General features: G+C 33.5%; 3 non-coding genes across 3 annotated transcripts; all 3 read right to left on the bottom strand.

Moving 5' to 3' along the window:
• Window positions 1-16,707: 16,707 nt before the first annotated feature.
• Window positions 16,708-16,814, bottom strand: LOC139873773 (small nucleolar RNA Z103). The gene has a single exon (XR_011767495.1). It is a non-coding gene; the product is annotated as a small nucleolar RNA Z103 (small nucleolar RNA).
• Window positions 16,815-17,012: 198 nt separating this feature from the next.
• On the bottom strand, window positions 17,013-17,119 carry LOC139873772 (small nucleolar RNA Z103). Its single transcript, XR_011767494.1, has one exon. It is a non-coding gene; the product is annotated as a small nucleolar RNA Z103 (small nucleolar RNA).
• Window positions 17,120-17,378: 259 nt separating this feature from the next.
• On the bottom strand, window positions 17,379-17,523 carry LOC139873795 (small nucleolar RNA snoR137). Its single transcript, XR_011767516.1, has one exon. It is a non-coding gene; the product is annotated as a small nucleolar RNA snoR137 (small nucleolar RNA).
• Window positions 17,524-21,621: the final 4,098 nt, after the last annotated feature.

Raw genomic sequence — 21,621 nt, 5'->3', positions numbered from 1 at the left:
GTAATGCACAGCGGAAGATTTCTTTCATACCTGAGAATAAACATGCTTTAAAGTGTCAACCAAAAGGTTGGTGAGTTCATTAGTTTAACATAAATAATCATTTCCATCATTTTAATAGACAACAAGATTTCATATTTCTATTTATCATATCATACGTCCCATGCATAGAGACAAAATATCATTCATATGGATTGAACACCTGGTAACCGACATTAACAATATGCATATAATAATATCCCCATCATTCCGGGATCCTCCTTCGGACATGATATAAATTTCGAAGTACTAAAGCATCCGGTACTTTGGATGGGGCTTGTTGGGCCCGATAGATCTATCTTTAGGATTCGCGTCAATTAGGGTGTCTGTTCCCCAATTCTTAGATTACCAGACTTAATAAAAAGGGGCATATTTGGCTTCGATCATTCAACCATATAATGTAGTTTTGATTACTTGTGTCTATTTCGTAAAACAGTTATAAAAGTAGCGCATGTATTCTCAGTCCCAAAAATATATATATTGCAAAAGCATTTAAAAAGGGAGCAAATGAAACTCACCTAATGTATTTTGTAGTAAAAATACATATGACAATATTGAACAACGCAGGGTTGGCCTCGGATTCACGAACCTATATCATTTGTATATATATATTAAAATAAATAATCGTAATTTAAAAAATTATATATATACATATTATTTTATGTATTAAGATTAATATTCTTATATATGATTTTATTAATGCTTATATTACATTATGATACTTATTTGATTTTTAATTAATGTTATTAGTTAAAAACGACATTTTAAGTAGTATTAGTATACTTTATATATATAATAATTATATTTATACTTATATATATATAACTTTTGTTTTATAAAATTATTACTTGTAATAATACTAGTTTAAAGATAATAGTAATATTGTTAATAATAATTTTAATAAAAAAAATGATAATTTAACTTATAATGATATATTAAAACTAATACTTTTAGCAAGGTTAATCGTAATGGTAAGCTTAATAATAGTTATCGCTTCAATGAAAATTTTAATGATCATAAAATTAATAATACTATCATTAATGTTAAATGGTACTTATAATACTAATATTAATGAAAATGATATTTTTGATTGTAATGACAATAATAACTATACATGTGATAACAGCGCTAATATTAATGATAAAACTAATAATAACACTAATACTGATAACAATAATAACTTTAACAATTTTACTCCTAATGATATTATTAATAATGATAATAATATTAGTGATAATATCAATTATATTACAAATCTTAATATGTATAATAATAATTACTAATAATAACAATAAAAATAACAATAATAATGTTAATAATAATAATAATAATAATAATAATAATAATGACAATGATGATAATAATACTATTTAGCTAGGTTAATGATAATAATACTAGTAATATTTATATTAGTGACAATACTACTTATCATAATAACAATAACATAATTAATAATAATAATAATAATAACAATAATAATAATAATAATAATAATAATAATAATAATAATAATAATAATAATAATAATAATAATAATAATAATAATAATAATAATAATAATAATAATAATAATAATAATAATAATGAAAATGGAAAACTACCTCAAAAGCCTTTAAAAAAAATTATGCCATTCCCGGGACTCGAACCCGCGACCTCTCGTAACCCGACACAATCCTTAAACCAGCTGGGCTGTCACCCATTTCTCGAAATACTACAGCTCGCATATGTATTTAACTCTTATTATGTTTTCATCATCTTCTTCCTCTACTTCTTTATAAAGAAATTAATCGACCACAAAACTTTTAAATCATTCAGTCAGCGATTTTTGATTCTTCAAACTACTCGTAAACAATCAGTATCCATATTTGTATTATCAGAAAACAAGAAAAGAAAAAAGAAAAAAAATTGAAGAGCAGCTCGTCGCTGTATAACACACACAAAAAAAATTGATTCCCATTTAGAGAACGTTTTGGATGATTGTTAAAACATGAAATATCTTGCATATCATTCGTATAAACTCTACAAATCATCAATTTGACTCGGAACATAACAGAAAAATCGAATTTAATTGAAGAACAAGAGTTGACTTTTTACAATTTCAACTTTGACTTAGAAATTCGAATTTGATACTATGCTTTGGCATTTGAAACTTTACAGAAAGTTTAAACGAAGGATTTAAAACAACTTTGCATTTGTTGATTTTGAAATGGGATTGAATTCGAGGTTTTGCAAAAAAAGTATCAAGAACAGAGTTACAGGCTTGTTTCTTTTCTGTTTCGGTTTTAATTAAATCAGAAAACGAATGTAATTATATTAATTGATAATGGTAAGAGATAATAAATGTTTTTTTAACATCACATTGAGCTGCTTAACTGGTTTATAGTTCATTGAAACGACAGGAAAATATTTGCACTCGTACGAAGAAGAATAAAAAAAATAAAAGGTGAATAAGACATTCAACAGATTTTGGAATTTTCCTTCGTTTTGATTCATTTTTAAAGACGGGAATTATATTGTCAAAAAGCTGGAAAGTGGTCAATAACAGCATGCATATTCTGTAAAATTTATATATGTAATAAATTCGTGTATATATATATATATATATATATATATATATATATATATATATATATATATATATATATATATATATATATATATATATATATTTTTATAACTTGATTATATATATAAATCTAGTTATATCTGCATTATATAATTCTGATATATCTTCATATGTATTTATATATATTTATATTTATAATATGTATATGTATATGTATTCATGTATATCTTTATTTGTATAACTATATATTTATTTGTATATTAATTATATAATGAAACATAATAATAATTATATTAATTATACAATTATAAATATTAACCATGTAAATATTTAATTATTATATAATACATTACATGATGATATTCATTAAATATTTAATGTGCATGTATTTTATATATTACAATATAATTATATTTATGAATAGAAATCATATATAGATTTATATATATATATATATATATATACAACTATATATACAATTATGTTTTAAATACTAAGTAGATAATTGATTATATAGCTTAAACAATTAAACTTAAAATATAAAATTATACATGTCATACTTTGATAACGTTGACAATTATATTTGAAACTGTTTATATATAATATACTCTATGTATTCAAAATAACAATTTTTAGTTACTTAAAGTTATCTCTCATAGTAACTAAATTACATAATAGTTCAATAATATATTTAATATAGTTATTTATTTATATTTATATTTCTGTTTACAATTATAGGTTCGTGAATCGTCAGAACTAGTTAAAGGATAATTGAATATATGAACATAGTTCCAAAGTTTTCGAGACTCGTCATTATAGACTTTGCTTATCGTGTCGGAAACATATAAAGATTAAGTTTAAATTTGGTCGGAAAGTTCCGGGTCACTACACCTCGAACAGGTGGGACAAGATGCTGCTTACGCACTACCGTGGCCAGCATTCAAACACTTGATGAATGAGCAGTATCGTCTCAGAAACGAAGTCAATAAGCTCAAGACAGAGCTTAGAGAATTACGATCGCAAGGATTCGATATTACCACATACGAATGACGATTCACAGAGTTGTGTTTATTGTGTCCAAGAGTGTTCGAAGATGAAGAAGAGCAGATCGATGCGTTTGTAAAAGGGTTACCAGAGAGAATTCAGGAGGATGTGAGTGCGAGCGCGCCTACCTCAATGTAAAAGGCAAGTCGAATGGCTCACAAACTTATAAATCAGATCGAGGGGAGGATTAAAGAGAAGGCGGCCGAGGAGGCCACAATGAAACAAGTTAAGAGGAAGTGGGAAGAAAATAGTGACAAGGGTCACCAACACAACAACAGTAACTATCGCTTCAACAGTCAGCCCAACAATCACAACTACAATCGCACCATTTTTCGTAAAAACAAACGCAACAACAACCATCTCAACAACAACAACAACTACAACAACTGTTCCAACAACAATAACAACCACAACAACAACAATCCCAGCAATAAAAACAAGGGGTAGAAACCGTGCCAGAGGTGTAAAGGATACCATCCGAATGGGTTCTGCACGACATTTTGCACCAAGTGTAAGAGAAATGGTCATAGTGCGATGAAGTGTGAAGTCTACGGACCAATGACCAACAAAATTAAAAGAACAAATAATGTCGGAACAAATAATGCCGCCATTATTTGTTATGGATGTGGGAAACCGAGCCACTTCAGGACTAACTGCCCGAACCAAGGGAATACTAATGGGCAAGGCCACAGAAGAGTCTTCAATATTAATGCGACAGAAGCACAGGAAGACCCGGAGCTTGTTACGGGTACGTTTCTTATTGATGAAAAACCTTCTTATGTTTTATTTGATTCGGGTGCGGATAGAAGCTATATGAGTATAGATTTTTGTGCTAAATTAAATTGTCCATTAACGCCTTTGAATAATAAGTTTTTACTCGAATTAGCAAACGATAAATTTATTACAGCGGATAAAATATGTCAGAACCGAGAAATTAAATTAGTTGGCGAAACGTTTAAGATTAATTTGAAACCAGTAGAGTTAGAGAGTTTTGATGTGATAATTGGCATTGATTGGTTGAAAAAGGAGAGAGCAGAGGTTGTATGTTACAAAAACACGATTCGCATTGTACGCGAAAAAGGAAAACCCATAATGGTGTACGGAGAAAGGAGCAACGCGAAGTTAAATCTTATTAGTAGCTTGAAGGCGCAAAAACTAATAAGAAAAGGTTACTATGTCATTTTAGCACACATCGAGGAAGTCAAAACCGAAGAAAAGAACATCAGTGATGTTCCCGTCGCAAAAGAATTTCCCGATGTATTTCCGAAAGAATTACCGGGACTACCTCCACATCGATCCGTTGAATTTCAAATAGATCTTGTACCCGGAGCTGCACCAATAGCTCGTACTCCATACAGACTCGCACCCAGTGAAATGAAGGAATTACAAAGCCAATTACAAGAACTTTTGGAACGTGGTTTCATTCGACCAAGTACATCACCATGGGGAGCTCCTATTTTGTTTCTCAAGAAGAAAGATGGTACATTTAGATTGTGTATCGACTATCGAGAGTTGAACAAAGTTACCATCAAGAACCGTTATCCACTACCGAGAATCGATGACTTATTCGATCAACTGCAAGGTTCTTCGGTTTATTCGAAGATCGATTTACGTTCTGGGTATCATCAAATGCGGGTGAAGGAGGATGATATTCCAAAGACTGCATTTAGAACACGTTATGGTCATTATGAGTTTATGGTAATGCCGTTTGGTTTAACTAATGCACCAGCCGTGTTCATGGACCTCATGAACCGAGTGTGTGGACCATACCTTGACAAGTTTGTCATTGTTTTCATCGATGACATACTCATTTACTCAAAGAATGATCAAGAGCACGAAGAATATTTGAGAAAAGTGCTAGAGATGCTGAGGAAAGAAAAACTGTACGCTAAGTTTTCAAAGTGTACATTTTGGTTGAAAGAAGTTCAATTCCTCGGTCACATAGTGAACAAAGAAGGTATTCAGGCGGATCCGGCAAAGATTGAAACCGTTGAAAAATGGGAAACCCCGAAAACTCCGAAGCATATACGTCAATTTTTAGGATTGGCTGGTTACTACAGAAGATTCATCCAAGATTTTTCCAAAATAGCAAAACCCTTGACTGCATTAACGCATAAAGGGAAGAAATTTGAATGGAAGGATGAGCAGGAGAAAGCGTTTCAATTGTTGAAGAAAAAGTTAACTACGGCACCTATATTGTCATTGCCTGAAGGGAATGATGATTTTGTGATATATTGTGACGCCTCAAAGCAAGGCCTCGGTTGTGTATTAGTGCAACGAACAAAGGTAATTGCTTATGCGTCTAGACAATTGAAGATTCACGAGCAGAATTATACAATGCATGATAGGGATTTAGGCACGGTTGTTTTTGCATTAAAAACTTGAAGGCACTACTTATATGGGGTCAAAAGTATTATATATACCGATCACAAAAGTCTCCAACATATATATAATCAAAAACAACTAAACATGAGGCAGTGTAGGTGGATTGAATTGTTAAATGATTACGATTTTGAGATTCGTTACCACCCGGGAAAGGCGAATGTGGTAGCCGACGCTTTGAGTAGAAAAGACAGAGAACCTATGCGGGTAAAAGCTATGAATATAATTATTCGTACTAACCTTACTACTAAAATAAAGGAGGCGCAACAGGGAGTTTTAAAAGAGGGAAATTTGAAGAATGAAGTACCCAAAGGATCGGAAAAACATCTTAATATTCGGGAAGACGGAACCTGGTATAGGGCTGACAGAATTTGGGTACCAAAATTTGGAGATGTGAGAGAAATGGTACTTAAGGAAGCACATAAAACCAGATATTCGATACATCCCGGAGCGGGGAAGATGTACAAAGATCTCAAGAAACACTTTTGGTGGCCGGGTATGAAAGCCGATATTGCTAAATACGTAGGAGAATGTTTGACGTGTTCTAAGGTCAAAGCTGAACATCAGAAACCATCAGGTCTACTTCAACAACCTGAAATTCCGGAATGGAAATGGGAAAACATTACCATGGATTTCATTACTAAATTGCCAAGGACTGCAAGTGGTTATGATACTATTTGGGTAATAGTCGATCATCTCACCAAGTCAGCACACTTTCTGCCAATGAGAGAAGATGATAAAATGGAGAAGTTAGCACGAATATACTTGAAGGAAGTTGTCTCCAGACATGGAATACCAATCTCTATTATCTCTGATAGGGATGGCAGATTTTTCTCAAGGTTTTGGCAAACGTTACAACAAGCATTGGGGACTCGTCTAGACATGAGTACTGCCTATCATCCACAAACTGATGGGCAAAGTGAAAGGACGATACAGACTCTTCAAGACATGCTACGAGCATGTGTTATTGATTTTGGAAACAGTTGGGATCGACATCTACCGTTAGCATAATTTTCCTACAACAACAGTTACCACTCGAGTATTGAGATGGCACCGTTTGAAGCACTTTATGATAGAAAGTGCAGGTCTCCGATTTGTTGGAGTGAAGTGGGGGATAGACAAATTACGGGTCCAAAAATTATCCAAGAAACTACCGAGAAAATTATTCAAATTCAACAACGGTTGAAAACCGCTCAAAGTCGACAAAAGAGCTACGCGGACAGTAAAAGAAAGGATATAGAATTTGAAATTGGTGACATGGTCATGCTTAAGGTTTCACCTTGGAAAGGCGTTGTTCGATTTGGTAAACAGGGGAAATTAAATCCGAGGTACATTGGACCATTCAAGATTATTGATCGTGTCGGACCAGTAGCTTACCAACTTGAGTTACCTCAACAACTCGCGGTGTACATAACACCTTCCACGTCTCTAATTTGAAGAAATGCTTTGCTAAAGAAGATCTCACCATTCCATTAGACGAGATTACAATTAACAAAAAACTACAATTCATTGAAGAACCTGTCGAAATAATGGATCGTGAGGTTAAAAGACTTAAGCAAAATAAAATACCAATCGTTAAGGTTCAATGGAATGCTCGTAGAGGACCCGAGTTCACCTGGAAGCTTGAAGATCAAATGAAGCTGAAATACCCGCACCTATTTCCAAAAGATGCGTCAACACCTTCAACAACTTAAAATTTTGGGACGAAATTTATTTAACGTGTAGGTACTGTAGTGACCCGAACTTTTCCATGATTATATATTAAATGAAATTGATATTTACATGATTAAATGTTTCCAACATGTTAAGCAATCAAACTTGTTAAGACTTGATTATTTGAAATGAGTTTCATGTAGACAATTGACCACCCAGTTTGCCTGATGATTCACGAACGTCATAACTTGTGATAATTATATAATCGTTTTATTTTTTATGATGTAAGTTTTTATTATATATATATATAAGAAGAAATACAATTAAATCAAAGATGTACAAGTAAAACACTATTTGCTACAGTAAAACACTATTTGCTACATTAAAACACTATTTGCTACATTAAAACACTATTTGCTACAGTAAAATACTATTTGCTACAGTAAATTTTCGCTTTGCTACAGTAAAATACTATTTGCTACAGTAAACACAATTTACTCGTATTCAATCAGTATTTGTACTCGTACAATACCCAGCCTCTAGACGTATATACTATTGGTATATACACTTCAATGATCAGCTCTTAGCAGCCTTAATGAGTCACCTAAACATGTGGGAACCATCATTTGGCAATTAACATGAAATATCTAACAAAAATACAAAACTAATGGAACCTTATATTCAAGGGTAGGATCACGTTTTTCTTCACCAACCATAACACTTTCATTTTTCAACTTTCATGCATCAAACTTATCTCTCTCTTGTTCTCTCTTGATGTTCTAAGTGTTCTTCATCACCTTCATCAAAATCTAGCTCAATCTAGCTCATAAATCCTAACCTAGATCAACTTACAAAACAACTACACAAGAACACCAAAAACACTTTCAAGTTTACTAGCTTACTTTCAATCTTGCAAATCCATTTCAAGTGATCATCTAATCTCAAGAAATCTTTCTTATTTACAGTAATATATCTTTCTAATTCAAGGTAATACTCATATTTAAACTTTGATTCAATTTCTATAACTATAACAATCTTATTTCAAGTGGAAATCTTACTTGAACTTGTTTTCGTGTCATGATTCTGCTTCAAGAAATTTCAAGCCATCCAAGGATCCTTTGAAGCTAGATCTATATTTCTCATTTCCAGTAGGTTTACCAACTAAAATTAAGATAGTAATGATGTTCATAACATCATTCGATTCATACATATAAAACCATCTTATTCGAAGATTTAAACTTGTAATCACTAGAACATAGTTTAGTTAATTCTAAACTTGTTCGCAAATAAAGTTAATCCCTCTAACTTGACTTTTAAAATCAACTAAACACATGTTCTATATCTATATGATATGCTAACTTAATGATTTAAAACCTGGAAACGATGAACACCGTAAAACCGGACATACGCCGTCGTAGTGAAACTGGGGGCTTATTTTGGGTTAGAAAAATAAAAACTATCTTAATCTTTGAATTGGAAGTTTGTTTTCTGGAAAAAATGATATTTCATATGAACATGATACTATATCCAAAAATCATGGTTAAACTCAAAGTGGAAGTATGTTTTTCAAAATGGTCATCAAGATGTCGTTCTTTCGACGGAAATGACTACCTCTTTAGTAAATGACTTGTAACCTGTATATTTTCGACTATAAACTTATACTTTTTCTATTTAGTTTCATAAATTACAGTTCATTATGAAACCTTAGCAACTTGAATCACTCAAAACGGATTTAAAAAGAAGAAATTATGGGTAAAACAAAATTGGAAAATTTTACTTGTTGTAGCTACGAAAATTTTACAACAAATCTATACTAATCATATCCTAGCTAACTTATATTGTATTATACATGTATTCTAACATATATTATGTAATCTTGGGATACCATAGACACGTATACAATGTTTTGATATATCATATCGACCCATCTATATATATTATTTGGAACAACCATAGACACTCTATATGCTGTAATATTCGAGTTCGCTATACAGGGTTGAGGTTGATTCCAAAAATATATATACTTTGAGTTGTGATCTAGCCTGAGACGTGTATACACTGGGTCGTGGATTGATTCAAGATAATATATATTGATTTATTTATGTACATCTAACTGTGGACAACTAGTTTTAGGTTACTAACGAGGACTGCAAACTTAACAAACTTAAATCATAAAAACGTAATAAAAAATGTTGTGAATATATTTCAATCATACTTTGATATATGTGTACACATTTGTTATAGGTTCGTGAATCGACCAGTGGCCAAGTCTTATTTCCAACGAAGGAAAAATCTGAGAAAGTGAGTTATAGCCCCATTTTTAAAATCTAATATTTCTGGGATGAGAATACATGCAGTTTTATAAATGTTTTACTAAATAGACACAAGTAATCGAAACTACATTCTATGGTTGGATTATCTAAATCGAATATGCCCCTTTTAGCTTGGTAACCTAAGAATTAGGGAACAGTACCCCTAATTGACGCGAATCCTAAAGATAGATCTATGGGCCGAACAAACCCCATCCGAGGTACGGATGCTTTAGTACTTCGATTTTTATACAGACGAGAGGATTCCGTTATACAGACGAGAGGATTCTGTTTTGGGGATATTCTATATGCATCTTGTTAATGTCGGTTACCAGGTGTTCATCATATTAATGATTTTACCTTAATGCAGACGAGAGGATTCTGCTTGAGGATTATGTTTATAAAATGAAATCTTGTGGTCTATTATTATTACAATTTGATATATATATATATATATATATATATATATATATATATATATATATATATATATATATATATATATATATATATATATATATATATATATATATATATATATATAGATTAAACCTATAACTCACCAACATTTTGTTGACGTTTTAAGCATGTTTATTCTCAGGTGATTATTAAGAGCTTCCGCTGTTACATGCTAAATTAAGGACAAGAATTGGAGTCAGCATGCTTGTATAATATTGTTTAAAAACTGCATTCGAAGACTTAAGTTATTGTGTAATATTATATTAAATCATTATGTAATGGTCGAGTGAAAATGCTATATTTTAAATTATCATTATTTGATAATCTTCGTAATATTTTAAACATTTATCGATAAAATAAAGGTTATGATTTGTTTTAAAAACGAATGCATTCTTTGAAAAACGTCTCATATAGAGGTCAAAACCTTGCAACGAAACCAATTAATATGAAACATTTATAATTGATATGAACGGGACATTTCACTCGGAATGTCTATGTACACGAGTTCCCGACGTATTTGGAGTTCTTTCACTTGCCAGTAATAGTTCCACGTCTTTGGAGTTCCCGAGGTTTATCCGTTGCGGGAGGGCCAATGTGCCCATTCGTAATAGGGGTTCCTCGGTTATCAAAAAAAAATGTTCCACGTTTATACCAAAAATCTCAGCTATTTCCTCCTTGCTCATCGTATGTACAATATATCGCTCTTCTACATCGTAGTTCAGCGAAGAGATCTTTGTACCTTGATTGTCCAAAAGATATGTTAACCTGTGAATATCAAATGAAACATGTTTAGGGAAATGTACCTCGTGAATTTGACTTACGTTTTCAGGACCATCAAAAGATGAATCAGAAGGCGCTTCGCTATCATCTGATATCAGAGCATCTTTCACATATATCAATCTAATTGTACCGTCTTCTTCATCAGCACACAACTTCTCTTTGAACCTCCTTTCACGACGATCCAGACGTCAGATTCTCTTAGCCTGTTTCTCAGTAAGATTCTTAAGATCCACAGTCTCCTTCTTGGATTTTTCAAGTTCAGAAGTCGAAAGGTTAACCTTAGACTGCAACTCATCAATCACCTTATTCTTATCTTTATTTGATGACTTGATCTTATCACACTTGTTGACTAGAGACAATGTCGATTTTTGCATGCTTAACACTTTATCCATCAAGTCAGCATTACTCGGCTGAGAAACGGATAGAGGAGTTGAACTCCCAGCGTGTCGGTGCGTTGTGGTGGAACTTGTGGTGTTTGTTGTGGTTGTGTTAGTGGAACATACTGTGTTGGTTGGAAGATTGAGTATTCTGAGCAGCAGCAGAAGATGACACATCACTCTTCTTCTTAAATGTATAATTTATCCTCTTCATCCGATCTCTGACAGGTTTTGTTTCAATAACCTCCCTTCTTTTCAACGATAACAATATGTCACCTGCTCATCAAGCTCAACATCATCATTCAAACTCAACTTCTCAAGATCATCAACGTTATGTGCTGACTGTGACCCAGCACCTTAATTAGCTTCTTCCTCTTCAGAATCAATAAGAACTGGTGCAACGTCTTCGTCACCTGAATCAGCTTTAATCAAATGACCAAACAAAGGTCGGTTTGGTGGTGTATCCTTTCCCTTGTAGAACTTAATACGTCTCACCGTCTCTTCAGTCATGAGGTGAAGTTTTATAAGATCCTCTGGATCCCTAGTCAGCCCATCATGTTGTGAATTGATGATAAGTTGAAGGAATGAAGGATAGAGCAGATATGGATAGGACTTGTACTTTATATTCTCCACCATGTAATCGAATATCATTCCCGAAAAGTTGAACGGGAGATTCAGAATAAGAGCTACCATAAGAGACTGCATCACACTGTTTAGCTTGTCATGACCCTCTCTTCTTGAGCTCAGACAGTGAAGAATAACATGAGCCAAATATTTTAAGACCGGACAAAAACCCGAAGTCACCTTGTATTTTGTAATCTCACCAAGCATTATCCAAGTAGAATATATTGAAGTAGTCCAAATACAAGTTTATGAGTTTCCAACTTGTAACACATAGTAAGACAAAGTTCATACATATACATATTAAGTAACTACTTAGCAAGTTAGCGTTTAGCACATAGTCAAATAATACTCATGTATTAATAGCAAGTAGTCAAGAAATATTCATATAATGACTAGCAAGAGATCACATCATATAGTGATATCATAGCATTGGACTAAAGATATGTAAGTTTTACTTGTAAAGTGGCATTTGCAAGATTAATGTATAAGTATACATTAATGTCCAACACATGTACAAGGAAGGAACAACTCTTGCTTAGGACTTGATGACCATCCTAAGTATGTCAAAATGCATTTTAGATGTACATGTTTTCCTATAACACTTATGTGTTATCCCTTACTCAAGGCTTAATTGTCATTAAGGTGTCATTAGGTGTGATTAACCAAGATTAGTGTTCTAGTGACCAAAACTCCTTTGGGAATGAAGGAGTCAACTATTCTAAGCATGTTTAAACAAGTTTCATAAATTATAGATTCCCTGAAGTGGTCAAACTAAATTTTATCAAAAGTTCGGACAGAAACTTCTGCGTTCGACCCACAGTTGACCGTGGAGTCGACCGTGCACTCCTGGTTTCATAAACCAGGGTGCAGGGTTCCATGGTCTGACCTGCGGTCGACAGTGGACTAAACCGTGTAACTAAACATTCATTCTAAGCTTTGTTTGGTTTTGGTCTTTTCGTAGAGTAAGTGTGGATTAGTGAACTTGTGCTTTTATGTCAAGATGTCTACCATCACTTCTAATTATGTGCATATGTCATCATCAAAACACTTATTGTTATGGGTTAAGATTCGTATAGTCATTAAGCATAATCCCGTATTAGACCACATTCTCCCCCGAAAAAATCATCCTAATATACTATTTCCTAGAGTTGCCTACCGCCCCTGCTGAGTTACTGTTTCCTTTGGATTCAATTGTCCTTTTACATATTTTTGAGGGTATATTCGTCATTTTGTATCCTGTCTATTTATATTTGTTAGGGTTTTTATCATTCTCATTTCAATGTTTCATCGACCCGATTGTTTCTTTTACCTGCTGGTTTTCGTGCTCTACCATCTCCGATGGTTTACTTCTACATGTGGGCTTGGCGATGGGTAAAAAATTTTGTGCCATAACATCTCCGACGCCTGATTTCTACCAGCGGTGTTGGCGAGGGGTGTGGTTTTCGTACCCTAACATCACATCGATGGATTTTATGCTTGATTTTGGCTGTCGGGATGGTTGCTGGGCTTGATTTTGACCGTCGGGATAGTTGTTGGGCATAATTTTGGCCGTTAGAATCGTTATTTCCGTGTGTCTTTGCTGCCGGAATTTTATTAGGGTTTTATTCGTTCACGACGGTAACCTTCTACGGTGACCTTCTATTTGTTATTTGATTGTGTTTAGGGTTTCGTATTCATAATTAATTCATTTAAACATATCGAATACACGATTTAGAGTTATTGTTGCCGTTAAAAATCAAACACTTTATGTTGCATGTTTGTTCTGTCGTAACGATGACTCGATGAGTGCTACCATCATTTGCTTCATTTCTTGGTTGACTGATTTTCTTCGTTCTTTGTGTGTACTACTATTGATGCTTTCATCATTGCAAGTCACTGTTTTCATGAAATTTATAAAATGTTAGTATTTGTTATCTGCATTTTCAATCGTATGTGCTCTGTTGTCGCCTATAACAGACTAATGGGTAGATGTTTAGAAATTTGTTCCATTAAGTCGCCTAGCATATCCATGTTATTAAAATGATATGTAGTCTCTTTACGTGACTATGTTTTTGATGCAACATGACATCTTAATGCAAGGCTGACATAATGGGTGCTTATCAAAGTTGAAGAACTCAGAACTTAAGGAGTTCTCAGCGGGAAAATATTAGGGAATTCTCAGATAACTCGGGACGACTCGGTTGTTGACTAACGTTGACTTTCTTTTGTGTGTGTGTGTGAATATTAGATTTTTTAGATAATTTTTATGATACATAATATAATATATATATAACTACAAACAAATGTTGACCGTACACTTGACCGAGATTTGACCAAGATATTCAATTTATCAGATGTTGACCGAGATTTGATTTAGAAACGCAATTTATCGGTCATTGACCGATAAAATTGAAAGTTGGCCAATTTTTTGAAACGAGAAATCGACAGCCTCCTGAAAGCAAGTTATCCCCGAGTTCTCGACCGATTTTCCCGATTTTTGCAACTACATAAGTTGAGTCTTGCAATGAGAAATAATCGAACAACATCTTGTTGTGGCACCATAAGAGTTGCAACCATGGTTATCTAATGTATGTGTTGCACTTATGGTTGCTCATACTGAACGACCTTGATTTAAATTGAAAACATATGTTTGTTGCAAAAATATTATCGGAAGCATCTTGAATGCGTGGTTGTCATAACAAATGCTTATTACTTGACTTTCACAATAGAGAAGAAGTCCGTTGCTTCCAAATTCGATAAATCTAGTGGGAAAATTCCTTCAAATCCCGATCCTCTTGCGGCTTTTATTGATGTTATGGACAATATGGAAGGCGTTCAAAAGGGAGACGTGTTCACGTCTAGCAATCCTTCATCCGTTTTGGTACAAGATAGAAAGCCTAGAATTGAAAGAAAAAAGAAATTGACTCATGTAGAGGAGTTGGAGGTGTTTGGAGAGTTTATTAAAGATGCTTGAGCGTTTTGTCTTGATTATCATCGGGTATCCTTTGTAGTCTTGTTAAATATGAATCTTAATCTTCCGTTTATCGGTTAGATTGAATTTCATTTAGCTATTTTATATCATAGTTGGCGTCGCGAGCTTTTTGTAGTTTTGTTTAGTTATGCTCGGGTTTTTTGGTTTGTATGTTTAAAGGAGATTTCATTTTTTATGAACCTTCTTTCGTTATATATAAATTTATTTGTTTCGGGGTTTTTTTTTTTTGGCTGAAAAAAAAAATAGAGAAGAGGTGATCTTATGGTACACATGACTAGGGATGGCATCGGGTCGGGTTTGGGTCGGGTTTATGTAATCCCGAACCCGATTAAGAAACCCCGCCCCAAACCCGGTCCGAAACCCGTCGGATCCCCATTTACTTACATACTATCGGGTTTCGGGTTTCCCCACGGGTAAACGGGTATACCCAATTAGTCATTATGTATCTATTTTTCAATAAGTTACCAAATCAAAATATCGAAAAATAACTTAATACTTCATGTTTAAAGTATTATAAAATATCACATACAAAAAGTTGATTGAAAAGTTTATAAAATACTTAAATACACAAAGTATATAAAATATCACATCTCAAAAACTTATTGTATATGATTATATTGAATAAAATTATACTCGTTATTAGCACAATGTGACAAGACTTGCAGGCTGCAGCCATGATGATCCATTTTCTCATTATTAGAATATTAATTAATTGTATCGTCTAAATGAGCTATGATGATAAACACGTGAGGACTACACCAGAGTGATAACAAATGGGGGATATAACTCAGTTGGGCAACAAAATTGCAGCCATGGCGACTCATTCATTATCTGTTGTTAATGTTATGTACGTGCCTCAGCTCTAATGTTTTCACATCTTACAAGATTTAGTTAAATTATCCTGATATACGATTTCCTAGAGTTGCCTACTGCCGTGTTGAGTTACTGTTTCCTCTTAATTGAATTGTCCTCTCATATTTTTTGAAGGTGTTTGTCATTTGGTTTCGTGTTTGTGCCTCATATTTATACTGTATTTGTTAGGGTGTTAGTCACCACATTTCATTGATCGCCAGATTGCTTTGGCACTAACCTTTAGATTGAATTGTCTATTTACAATTATTTATGAAGGTATTTTGTCATCTGGCACCACTTTACAGCCTCATATTTTTATTTTTTGGGGTAAAAAACATGAATAACAATGAAACACTGGGATATGATGATGAACATATGACACATTTTGTATCTTAGGAAGGCAAGCCTAAATGTTGCAAGTATAGAATAACATTTTGAATAAAATTATAAAAGCACATATAGCAGTGAGGAAAACACATAAACACGCTGTAACTTACAACTTACATTTTATTATTGTTGACATGTGTGTCTTTGATGTAAAAGACGTGGTAAAATAGTTTGGATCTTTTTGTACACAAGAAGTAAATCGGGGCACTCTACTAGTTGGTAAATAATTAAACTACATTTAAAACTATATAAGCATTTCAAAAAATAAAGGATCAGATTTCTGGCTTGGATTCTTCTCAATTAAGAAAAGAAATAAAAAATAGCGCTCAGTTATTTCAGATTCGATCATCTGGGGAAATAATCATCATATCCATAACCTTTAAGTAACATCAAACAATTTATTTTTTATTCATTATATTATCTCAAAATCTAAAATTAATTTAGCTCAATAATTCTAAGTAAAACTTGACAAAATGAATATTCAAAAACCGGAGGTGTAATTAATATATCAATATCATATGCATGATAATAATTGATCGATAAAAAAATACTAAAACACTACAAAAAAAATAAAGGATCAGATTTCTGGCTTGAATTCCTCTCAATAAAGAGAAGAACTAAAAATTAGCGCTCAGTGATTTCAGATTCGATCATCTGGGGAAATAATCATCATATCCTTCACCTTTAATTAACATCACTCAGTACAATTAATAAAAATAATTATAATTATCTCCGAATTTGAAATAAATTTAGCTCAACAATTAGAACTAAAACTTCATGAAATGAAGATTCAAAACCCGGAGGATTAATTAATATCGCATCGTCTCATACACAACACTTACCAAATCAAAAGGTGCTGGTAATCAGTATTTCGATGCAAATTCAATCAATACATTAATTAAAAATACCAAAACCCTAATTTAAATAAAAGTGTGATTAAATGTGCCAGGAGACAGGTAACGACGAAGCGATTGAAAGCACACCGAGCTGTTTAATACTGGTAATAAAAAAATATTTTAATATATGCTCCGGAAACTTGAATTTCTCTCAATGATTTGAGAGAGTTCACCATTATGAAGCAACGGATTTAAAATTTAGAAATAAAAATGAAATTAGGGCAAAATTGATGTTTCAATACCATAATGAACAAACTACAATTCATATTGTAGATTGTTAAGTAGAGATCGGAGGATATCCGATGGTATTTGAAATATTGATTTATGCTTCCGTTGACACGTCCGCCGGGTACCGGTGAACGTAACGCCTATCAAAAGCAACAGCTAATGCTAATAGAGAGTTAAAATAGTAAATTAACGATGTTGAAAAGACCTTACCGGCGTTTGCCGGTATTAAGACCACTGCTGTGAACGACTGAAGTGGTTGTTTGATAGTTTGGGGTTTGGATTTTATAAGCGTGTAGGATGATAAACCCTAAATTTTGATCACTTTATTTACAGACATATCTGGGTTAGCAAAAATGGCCTGTGAAAGCTTAGGCCCAAATAATATTTTTTAGCTACAATGGGCCTTTACTTGATAGACTTCTTTTATCTATGTTTTTTTTAACTTGGTAAAACTTGAGTGAAATTTGATAACGTAAGCTATCGTTAATATATGTAAAACTAGATAAGGGGTCCGCGCGTTGCTGCGGTTTTTGACAAACAATGAACATTACACATCGTTAAGGATTATTGGAGGTACATAAGTAGTTGTACAAAAGCATGGTTACAAACATAGTTCGGAAGGATTAATGGAATACATACATGGTTTAAAAAGTATAACTGGAGTACATATAAAACTGGAGAAAAGGATTGCTGGCGAGGTGGATTGCTGGAGTACATAATCATGTACATCTGATTCTGGTCACAAACTGTTTTTTAACCATTTGAGCCGAATGCTATGCAATCCTGCATCTTTTTGTGTACAATTTCTTATATGTAAAACATAACTGTAACTATTATTCATAAAGAATCTTAACAATATTACATGTATCTGATCATAATGACCTTCATCATAAGCCAAATTCATATATCAACTTCTTGTACTTGAAAACAGAATCTACAAAAAAAAAAAAAAATTATATATATATATATATATATATATATATATATATATATATATATATATATATATATATATATATATATAATAATAATAATAATAATAATAATTAATAATAATAATAATAATAATAAATAATGCAAAGTTGCACCATTTTTGACAAATTTGAAAAATCACATTTTGTTAAGCACTTTTGAATTCCTATTTTTCTGAGTTTAGTTCACTAATCAATTATTCGAGTAACAAAAACTGTATCAAACAGCGCCTTTAGTATCAAAATAAGTAATCTTGTTACACTAATAAAATCTATGTAACATTAAAAAAAGAGTTGATTTCTAAACCAATTATTTATAGACCTACATAAGGATGAAGCAGTTCAACAGCCTTCTAAGCTTTTCAATAGTAATCATTTTCACAAACTCGAAACCTCTAGTTCGATCAATATCTTTAGTATCTTTGTTGTAAATAACCTAATTCGAAAAATAAACACTTCATAAGCATTCGATCTTCATATTTTGAAATAATTAAAACAATACACGAATGAAAGTAAAGCTCCACAATTTCATAATGCATACATACCTCGGATGCTTCTGCAGCATTATCTATTTATCAAGCAGCAAGTCTTCTAGTGGGAACATTGTCTCTGCCTTAGACCTATCAACACAACCCATCATGATATGAATTCACCTTGTAGACCCACCAAGCTAACTGCAACAACAACAATTTCATCAACATTGATTCGTTTAATGCTGAAAACAAGAATGACCTACAGAAAAAGGCAAAACAGAAGGTTAGGTTTAGTGACTAAAATGCTGGTTTATTTTTGATTGAAAATGATATGGTTACTTGTCCTACATTGGTATATGGAAGAAAAGAGGTGTAACCTCTTTGAATATAAAATGATGTTGTCCCACATCGGTGGGAGAAAGAAGTTGGAGGTGGGTGACTTGGTTATAAAAGGAGCTCATGAGATTCATTCCAACTTGCACCAATCAATACACTTTAAGTATTTGATTATTTCTTTCTTTCTTACCATTGTTCGAGAGTTGTATTAGTTAAATACTTTGAAGAGTGTAGTTGGCTTAAGAGAGTTGTCTATCTCATTGTAATAATTTGTGATATAGTGTATTTCTCTCTTTGGAGGCTCGTGGTTTTCTCCTGTTTTGGAGTTTCCACGTTAAATTCTTGTGTTATGGATTAATTTTAATTCTTTACTGTTTTTCATTGGACGTTTGTTGGGAATTAGTGAGGTCGTAATTTCCCAACAACTGGTATCAGAGCCAGGTTTGGCGGGGGGTCTCGGTTAAAGGAGTCGGAGTATGCTCTGTGGTTGCCACGGGAGTGGATCGTCCACATCAGAAACGAGTTCTATTGATCGTATAGGGAATTTGGTTAGACAATATTTTTTTTGATTCGGAGTAAGTGGTGTCAAGAATTTGTAGTAGACCGGGTGTTGGATCTTCCAATTTAACGGATCCTGTGCGCCACTCCACTTCATCTGTCGACCAGTCGAAATGTGGGCAAAATCAGAGAAAGTGTTGTTCTTAGGATATGGATACGATGTCGAAGTTCAGTCCAATGAGGTTTGATGTAGAGAAATTTGATGGTAGGATCAATTTTAGCTTGTGGCAGGTTCAAATCAAGGATGTGTTGATTCAATCCGGGTTACACAAGGCTTTGAAAGGTAAACCCAACTTTGTTTCCGGCAGTGATTCTAGCTGTAAGTTCGATGAAGAAGAATGGGATGATATGGATTTGAGGGCGTCAAGTGCGCTTTGTTTGTGTCTTGCAAAGAACATGCTTGCAAATGTGCACGGGTTATCAACGGCTGAGGAACTTTGAGATAAGTTGGAGCAGTTGTACCAGGGCAAGGGCATCTCAAATCGGTTGTGTCTTAAAGAACAGTTCCATACTTTGCGTATGGATGGGGTTCAAAGATTTCAGATCATCTGAGCATTCTGAATGGTATTGTTTCGGAACTGGAGGCTATTGGAGTTAAAGTGGAAGACGAAGATAATGCTTTGAAGTTGATATTATCTTTGTCATCGTCCTATGAGCACATGAAACCTATTTTGATGTAGTTTGAAGACGTTACTAGCAAGCTCCTATCCGAGGAGAAAAGACTAGAAGGTAACGGGGTCTCGTCATCAAAAAGTACGGTACTGTTGTGTTCGGATAGGCGAAAGAAAAACTCCGAGAAGAATCTGGTATGCTGGAGGTGCGGGAAGACTGGACATGTAAGGGTTAATTGTCCAGGTGGAGCTAATTCAGCAAATGGCTCCAAAGGCGCTAATGATGTCTCCGTTGTTGTAACACCCCAGCTTAACATGACCACAATATTGTCCGCTTTGCCCGCAGGCGCACGGCTTTTTCTTGGCGACCACACACGAGAAGCACTTTCCCAGGAGGTCACCCATCCTAGTAGTGCACTTTCCCAGGAGGTCACCCATCCTAGTAGTGCTCCTGCCCGAGCACGTTTAACCACAACGTACTCGCACATCTACTCAGCCTGTGATCCCAAAACGCATTGTGTCATTTAAGCGTGAGTATTACCTTATAATCCCATGATCACTCATGTTCGTGGGCGATGTGGGATTTGCTGATAATGCTAAAAACGAACATATATTTCATAGCATTATTCCTCAAGAAAGACAAGCTTTTAGTTGCAATTGTTCTATTTACAAGTGATATTCGTTTAAATAATAAAAGGTGAAGACAAAAGACAGATTCGACGATTTGAAGACGCAAACGACCAAAAAGCTCAAAAGAACAAAAGACAATCAAAAAGGTTCCAATTATTGATAAGAAACGTCTCGAAATCACAAGAGTACAAGATTCAAAACGCAAAGTACAAGATATTAAATTGTACGCAAGGACGTTCGAAAAACCGGAACCGGGACCAGAGTCAACTCTTAACGCTCGACGCAACGGACTAAAAATTACAAGTTAACTATGTATATAAATATAATATAATATATAATTAATTATATTAATTATATATATATTATATATATATATATTAAAAACTATCGGCAGCCAGAAACTCCAAGGGAGTAAATTGAAAATACCTCTCCGCGACTCGCGGAGTTTGAAGGGCTTTTTGCCGCGAGTCGCGGAGCC

Source organism: Rutidosis leptorrhynchoides, chromosome 10, assembly GCF_046630445.1.
Source record: "Rutidosis leptorrhynchoides isolate AG116_Rl617_1_P2 chromosome 10, CSIRO_AGI_Rlap_v1, whole genome shotgun sequence".
Lineage (NCBI taxonomy): Eukaryota > Viridiplantae > Streptophyta > Magnoliopsida > Asterales > Asteraceae > Rutidosis > Rutidosis leptorrhynchoides.
Note: the sequence above shows the minus strand (reverse complement) of the source record. Positions and strands in the feature narration are given on the sequence as shown.